The sequence below is a fragment of the Puma concolor genome, chromosome A1 (genome assembly GCF_028749965.1).
Source record: "Puma concolor isolate L17-30 chromosome A1, mPumCon1.1.hap2, whole genome shotgun sequence".
NCBI lineage: Eukaryota > Metazoa > Chordata > Mammalia > Carnivora > Felidae > Puma > Puma concolor.
Genome location: NC_141667.1, coordinates 214,438,757 through 214,447,162, shown reverse-complemented (window position 1 = coordinate 214,447,162; position 8,406 = coordinate 214,438,757). Strand labels below are relative to the sequence as shown.

At 43.4% G+C, this 8,406-nt stretch overlaps 1 long non-coding RNA gene across 2 annotated transcripts; it reads left to right on the top strand.

The window, feature by feature from the left end:
• The first annotated feature begins 4,574 nt into the window (after positions 1 to 4,574).
• LOC147584750 (uncharacterized) lies at positions 4,575 to 8,195 on the top strand. Of its 2 annotated transcripts, none has more exons than XR_015252916.1 (3): positions 4,575 to 5,376; positions 5,739 to 5,830; positions 6,116 to 8,195. It is a non-coding gene; the product is annotated as an uncharacterized LOC147584750 (long non-coding RNA). The 2 variants fall into 2 exon arrangements; XR_015252915.1 differs by having other exon boundaries at positions 5,669 to 5,830.
• The last annotated feature ends 211 nt before the right edge of the window (positions 8,196 to 8,406 follow it).

Sequence of the window (8,406 nt, the reverse complement as noted above, 5' to 3'; positions counted from 1 at the left end):
CCAAAGAACTCTGTTGCAGCCAAGCTGTAGGAACTGTCCAGTCATCAGAGGGAAGACGTCTCCGTTTCTACATAAATGCTACGTGAGTGATCCCCACTGTATTATGAACTGGTTAGACCTTTTAATTACTACGAGTTAGAAACCATAATGGTGCCGAAATGGAACGGAAATTGTGCCTCCGTATTGGGGCCGCAGAAACAGATGAGAGAGGAATGTTTGAAAGGGAACGTTGTGAATTAGGAAAGATCAGAGATCACAATTTAAATACAGTATTTATATTCCAGTCTGTTTTGAATATGGGATGTGGAGACACAAAGATAAGTGGTAATTTCTGTCGTCAGGATACAGTTTCTTCCTCATGGTATCGTGGAAGTGATGGGAATCTTGTGAGGAAGTAGTTGTGGCATTTTAGGATTTCTGCTAGCCAAACAGAAAGCTTGGAATGCTAACACAAGTACTCAACACTTAGAGAAGGCAGATTTCAATGAATTCAAGAGAAGATGGTTATCATTCTATTACTGAAGGGGGAATTCAAAGGGATAGGTTAGCTTTCAAAATTATAGTCTGTCTTTGCAATTACACGTTATCCATGCTGAAGACCAAAAGTGAGGGCATCTAGAGCCAACATGGAAGCACTCTCTCTGAGAAACTCAGATTTAAAAAGGGCACGTGCCAAAAAGTGGAAAGACCTGTCACCAAAAATTATGTGAAAGAGAGGCAATGGCCAGTAACAGGGAACAGAAGGACCAAAGGCCAGAGTGTGCTGAGGCTTTTGAGAAAGAAAAAAAAAAAGTTAAGGGCAGGATAATGGAGGACTTACAACTTCAGAGCGAGAACAAGAAGGAAGAGGCAGGCCGTGTTGCTTGCGGCCAATGGTGTGATGTTGATGGATAACGTGAAGAAAGCAGAACTTGTTTCCTGCTGTTTTTCCTGTCTTCTCTGTCAAGGAGAGCTGTCTTTGGACTAAACAGGGTAGAATGAATGTTGTTAAGAGTTGGAGGCCCAAGATGGGTGAAGAGATTCTGTGCGAGCCATGCGTTGTTTGTAAATGAGCCCAAGGTGCTGGCTCTGAATGAATTTCAGTGCAGGGCTCTGAGAAAATGTGCCAGTGAGTTTACCCACCCACGCAGGGAGAGCTTTGAGGGTGGAGGAAGGGAGAAAAGCAGGCTGGCTGAAGACAGGTAAATTCCACCACCTGGGAACTGTGGAATCCACACTTGGAAAGGACCTTAGATACCCAGTTCATTCCTTATCTGATACATTATTACACGTACGAGTAGGTGTTCTATGGATATTCAAGGGCGCATTTGATAGGCCCAGCTTATCTGTCTAGTATTTGATCCCTTTCCTTAGCAGCACAAAAAGCCCTTAATGTGGACATTGTTTCCCATTTGTCAAATAATCCATTCCTTTCTCCCTTTCTTTACATTCTCTTTCCATAAACATTTGTCGACTGTACATTATGTTGTATTGTCTAGGAAGATAAATAGGACATAGTTCTTGCCCTATAGTTCTTTAAAAATATATGAATTTACTTATTTGTTTATCCAACAAAGATTGACTGCCCCAATGTGTGCTGGGCACTCTTCCAGGTACTGGAAATAGGATTTTAATTTTTTTTTTTTTTTTAATTTTTTTTTTTCAACGTTTATTTATTTTTTTTGGGACAGAGAGACAGAGCATGAACGGGCGAGGGGCAGAGAGAGAGGGAGACACAGAATCGGAAACAGGCTCCAGGCTCTGAGCCATCAGCCCAGAGCCCGACGCGGGGCTCGAACTCACGGAACGCGAGATCGTGACCTGGCTGAAGTCGGACGCTTAACCGACTGCGCCACCCAGGCGCCCCTGGAAATAGGATTTTAAATAAAACCACAGCCCTGCCCTCATGAAGCTTATATTAGAGGACAGATAGAGGACTAGCAATAAACATAATATCTAAATTCTATAGTCTACTTGGAGGTGTATATGCCATAAGAGACGTGTCAACAGATGAGTCTGGTGACAGCTCTTTGGGGACAGCGGGTGCACAGAGGAAAGAGGAGTAAATTCTTCTGAGGTGCTTGAGGACCTGATCAGTGAACTGAATCTTGAAAGATGAATAGTTTTGAAAATAGCTGGTTGCTTTAGGGGAGGAGTGGAGCTGGCATTCCAGGAAGTAGGAGATACTTGATCAAAGAAGTGTGAATGGAAACAGTAGAATGTGTTAGAAGACGTCTGAGTAATCAGCATCATTTCATTTGATATCGACAAATAGAGGTAGAGATGTTTTTTTCTCCTTTTCCTCTTTCTCCTCCCTCTTTCATCCTCCTGCTCTCTCTTCTTCTTCTTGTAATGATTAATACTGTTGACTCCTTTGGAGTTTACCATCAGCTAAAATCCTGAATGTTTCCACTCACATTATGCCTGAGCCATATCACCCTAGTCTTTCTGTGTGGGAATACTTTGTATTCTCAATAATCTTTTATGAGTTCATGTTGTGTGTATTTTACGTTTTGGAAAAGAGTTGAAGTAACTGAAGTAATTAGACCAGAGAAGAGAAAACTCCAGAAACGGATAAAAGTCGTCTCCTCACAGTTGAAGATCCATCATGGGGAAGAGAGCTTGGTTTTCTCTTTTTGTGGCTGATCTTACTAGTGGGTGGGACGTCAGGGATGTAGAGTTCAACTCCATGCCAAGAAGAGCCTCTGGAAGTTCATTTGAGAAAAGGCCAGCTGCATTTTTCAAAGCTGCATTTGGATCTCCAGGAATCTGTTGGAGAGATGGGGAAGTCTTGGGCAAAATACAGACTCCAGGGCCCCATCATGGACTTTGTGAGTAGGGGCAGGCATCTGTATTATAATAGGCTCCCAAAGAAATCCTATGCATACTGAGAATTTTAGGGAAAAGAGTTAATCATCTCTTCTTTGAGAGTCCTTTGCATCTTGGGAGCCTTTGTCCCTAGAAGGGGGAGTCAGAGAACATTCATTTTCTTTAAAGTGTGAGGAACCTGATGACTGTGGGTGTCGTCATAGGGTGATCATAGTATTTACCACTCAAACCAGAACACTTTTGAGAAGGAAGAAAGTGCTGAAAGTAACCATGTGTTTTTTGAAATATTTATTTAATGACTGATAGTTTCATTATGTTGATGAACCCATAAAAGTTATATTCAAGAATTGTTTAAAAATAGTTTTTCCCAAAACGTGTAATAACTGCATACAGTAAACTTTAATACGACTTTATATTGAAAAGTAAACATTAAAAAATATCAGAATCCTTATTCACCTCTTAAATCAGTTCCTTAAAACACATATATCTCACATACCACGGTACTGTATTTGTTCTGAAGCAAGTGGGATTTTTTTTTCTTATATGATCTTGTTATGTTGAACCAAAAGTTACCTGAATTTTTCTTCAAAATTACATTTTATGGCTAACAAATTTGAGATGAACCTTCAATTAACCTTTCTGTAGACCATATTGTGTTGGAGACTGTACTTCTAGCATACTAATAGGATCGGAACACATTCTAAGTGGATGATATTCTCAATTCTAATGCAGTTTCAAGGGTATTCTTGCTTCCATTCCTTTCCTCAAAAAGTATTTTTACAAGGCCAAGCTTGTCAAATTAGTTCTCTATTGTGCCATGTTTATATTTTGCAAAAACTTATTTCTCAGCTTTACCCTAGTCTGGTACAACGGAAGATAGGAAGGAACTCTATAAAAAAATTCTCTCTACAAACGGAGATATTCCAAAATGTAGTTCTAGAACTGCATATTTAAATCTTACACATCATTTGAGCTGCCATTATTTAATTTGTTCAGTTCTTCCCTTGCCCTTGTGGGTACAAATTTTAGCGTCTTGCTGTTTTTAAACCTCATTACCAATAATCCCAATTTGCTGAAATTCTAGAAAACTGAAGTTTGATCATCTGCTCACTGAAAATGTTGATAACAACTTCTCCAAAACGGATTTAGAAGGATATGGCCCAAATCTAGAAGGCTTATTTATAAAGAGTTCAACCCCATCATAGGACACTTAGATTGATTTACAAATTATTTTCTCACAGGCTCATATTTTTCTAAAATCCTACTTATGGCAGCCAGCAAAAAGAGAAACCACGCATTGCTTGGTATTCAAAATCAGACTTTTCACAAAAAGTGTGTGGTTCAGTTATTCCAAGTACTATATATGTTATGCTATTTATAAACTCCTCAGCCATTGCTTATTTTGACAACTTGAGTACCATGTTGCACCACACTTAATTCCAAGCACATTTCTACTCCATCAGTGTTTTTCGCAAAAATGGGGTTTTACCATGGTACTGTGCTCCATCAAAATTTGTACTTATATCAGTATGCAAGGATAACTTTTTTTTTTTTTAAATGTTTATTTATTTTTGAGACAGAGAGAGACCGAGCATGAATGGGGGAGGGTCAGAGAGAGAGAGGGAGACACAGAATCCGAAACAGGCTCCAGGCTCTGAGCTGTCAGCACAGAGCCCGATGCAGGGCTTGAACTCACGAACCGCAAGATCATGACCTGAGCCGAAGTCGGATGCTCAACCGACTGAGCCACCCAGGCGCCCCAAGGATAACTTTTATCTGTCGTTTGAACTCTCTAGGAACTGAATTTACGGCAGCAGTGACTCATTTAACAGAGTTTATCATGGCATCGCACCCTGGTAATGTCAGGTGTTTACCTTCAACAGAATGAAATCCCAAATGCTTTACTGGTACCATGAATTAAAAAAAGAAAAAAAAGAATTGGGGTGCCTGGGTCGGTTGAGCAAGTGACTTCGGCTCAGGTCATGATCTCACGGTTTGTGAGTTCGAGCCCCGTATCAGGCTCTGTGTTGACAGCTCAGAGCCTTGAGCCTACTTCCGATTCTGTGTCTCCCTCTCTCTGCCCCTCCCCCACTCATGCTCTGTCTGTCTCTATGTCAGAAATAAATAAACTTTAAAAAAAAAGGAATCATTATGGAAAATGACTGTTTTCCAGTTTGTAGCTTCTGATTACATTTCTGTAAAAGTGACGTCATTTAATTAACTTGAAACTCTCTTCTGCCAGGGGAGCCAGCACATGAACAGCTGTCTTCACTTTTTCTATGTGCCCAAGAACAATAGAATGAAATTGATACAGTAAGTTGATTAATAAATAGAATACAGAGACATTAATAAATTAATAATTAATAAGTAATTACTAGAATAAAACTGTAGAGCAATGTTTAATTGGTCTAGATGAAAGTCTTGCTTTCCTGCATATTTTCCACAGCTGCACGTGTCAGGTCATTGTGTTCCGGCACAGTCTTTGGGAGCTGACACCGACACTTGAGCAGATGTGCGTCTTCTGATTTTTGTGGGATCAGCGATAGCATGTGACTCCTCTAGTAGAGGGTAAGTGTCGATCAACCTTTTGGAATTTATAGGTTTGTCACGGACTTTCTCATGAATAGAGTATTTGGTCTTCCATCAAACAGTCCTTTTCCTCTTTTTAACCCATTAATGCCCAAACATTCGTTGCCAATTTTTAAAGTGCCACCACGTAACCACACAATTTAATAGCTGTAGATTCATCCTGCATGCCGTTAATGTTAAAACCACTGTAGGAAGAGTATTTGGATTTGTTTCCATATGCTATGTGATGGGACTGCTCAGTGCCCATTACCCATGTTTCATATACATCTAGACTGAGATTTCCCTGGTTTTCCACTGCACCCAATGGTGACCTGCTGACTTCGGGTAGCTCTCACGTTAAGACGGCAGAGGCAGCTGCACCAAATCTCCTCTCATCATTATCCGAGATGGATGACAGCTCTTCCCAGCTGCTGGTATTCTGTCACTTTCTTTGGTAAGTGAGCACCCCACAAGCCGTCCTGGAAGGGTAGGTGTTACATTGGGTTGCTGGTTGAATTATTCAGAAGATGCTGAGAGGAAGTTTGGGGTCTATTTTGGGGATCAAGAGGAAAGGGGAAGAGCAGGATTGGGTAGAGGAAGATGCCCAGATGTCATACGGGCTTGACAAAGCCTAGGCTAAACTAGCTGGGAACTCGGGAGTAAGGGTAACCCCTCGGAGGTGTTTGCGTTCGGCCAAAGAGCTGGACTTACACACACCCGCTTCTTACTCGGTCACCAGGTGTGGGCTGTCCTGGAAGGTGTGTGAACTTCGATGGGGCCACTCTCTGAAGCTGAGGCTGACCCTGAAGAGGCTGAGAGAGGCCGTCTGTTCACTGTGCTGCCCACACCTGGCCAGCAAGTTCCACCTTGAAGAAGCACCTCTACATCAGATAGTCTGCCATATGTCGTGTCTAGACAAGATGGGAAAAAATGAGATCGATTACCTCCAGGCATCCTCTGATCTAACCAGAGTAAGAACTCCGTTCACTACATAAGTGTCTCGTGTGCTACCAGACGTGTAGAAAGCCGAAAGCACCAAATGACACCGGTCATTGCCGTGAGCTGCTTGGAAAGTCAACTCTGAGATGGAGATGAGCATCCAGGAGTTTGTTGGGGTGTGTTCTTAGGACCACCCACTCTGGGAGGGGAGCGAGGGAGGTGGCCTGGGCAGGAGGAGAAGCTGGCCTGTGAGGGGGGCCTCAACACAAGCCAACCCAAGCTCCCGTGGGGAGCCTCGAAGCCGGGCCAGGCCTTTCTACCTGTCCGTAAACAAGTCATTGAACCTGGGCACCCTGGGAAGAGGACATGGCCATGTTGAGATGCCACTTTTCATCTGAAGCAAGTCTGAGGAGGGCTGATGGCTGGGGCTTTCTCCGGAAGCCCTCCTGGAAGCTTCAGGAATAATCCTGATGGGTCTCTGAGGGGTACCTCACAGCATCCCCACTGGAAGCGGACTGAGCCTGTCCCGGCTAACTTAGGCCACTGCTACTGTTGCCGCTGCTGCTGCCACCCCTGCTGTTACTTAAAGAATCCTAAACAAATGCTGAAAAGAGGTCACGCCTGAGACAGCAGCTATACACGTGGCTGTCCCTGAGCAAACCTGGAGGCAGCCACCCTGTCTGTAGCAGAGTTCAGGGCATGATTTCCAGGAGAAAGGACGACTTAACGTTTACCAGCCTTGAAAGGTAAGGTGCCGGTTCAGAAATCTTGAATTTGCACTTGTGTTTCACTTAAATGCAAAAGGATTTAAGTCGATTATTTCATGTTTGTCTAGAGCGTGACGGTGCTTTCTTTATTTTGCAGTATTTGCTTCCATTTTCAGCAGCCCCCTTTCTGATCCTCGTGTCTGCTGCCCTGTCCTAATCACTCAGTAGAACCCGCCACTGGCCAGGGCTGCGTGGCTGCAGGTTCCAGCATGCCCAGTGCCTGCACTGTTGGCCCCCGCTCTGCCCGTGGCCTTGCTCTCCCTTAGGCTGTGAGCAGAGCATTTTTTCACAGCTGCCATAAGATGTAGACACTCATCCCCACCGATCCTTTCAAAGAGCCCAGGGACCCCAGGCCGCTCCAAGTGAGATGCTTCTGCCAAAAGATCGCAGGGAGAGTGGCTCTGGCTACCAGAGGGAGGCTGGAGCATTTCCTTTCGTGATGAGCTCAAAGCAGGGTCGAGAGGGGGTTAAAATACCTTTTGTTAGCTCTCAGTCATTGTCATGGCTGCCACACAGTGTTGTGGAATCATGAGGGAGGAGGACAGAGCAGAAGGAGTTTGGGACTCAGATGTCAGCAGGCGTGGGTCCCAGCCCCTCTCAGCCCCTGATATTCTGGTTCTCCCTGGACGGATAAGGTCTTATTCACCCTACACGCGTTGCCTAGGAAAGTGTTAGGTTCACGGTGGGCGCTCTTAAGCGTGTGCCTTTGTTTTCAGGGTTTTCCACCCCCGACACAGCTTGTATAAAGAAAGAGTAGGTGCGGGAAAAAAAGCTAAGGAGTTCTGGATTTCCATTCATGATGCACATTCTCTACCCCCACCCAAAGCACCATACCTTCCCTTGACATTGCATCTTGCAGCCCGCTGAAAAGATGTCTCCCAACCTCATACATCTGCCCGAGGGAAATGCTTATTTGGAATTGCTGGACACACATGTGTTCCCCCTCAGAGCACACTTTATGTCCGGGAGAATAGAGTTCTGTGATTATTCAGACCGAAATACTGCTTCTTCACCGTTCTCTCTTCTTGTTATCCTACTAGATACATGCCCAGCCTTTCTTTCTGTTCTACATGTATTTGTGCTGCATTTTGTGTAATTTCTTCAAATATATTTGGAGTTTACTAATTTTCTCTCGAGCTGGTTCTCATCTACTATAACCTATTCATTGATATCTCACATTTTGAGATAATTATGTCCTCAAAGTTGATCCATGCTGTAGCATACGACAGGATTTCTTTCTTTTTTTTTTTTTAATTTTTTTTTAACGTTTATTTATTTTTGAGAGAGAGAGAGACAGAGCATGAACAGGGGAGGGGCAGAGAGA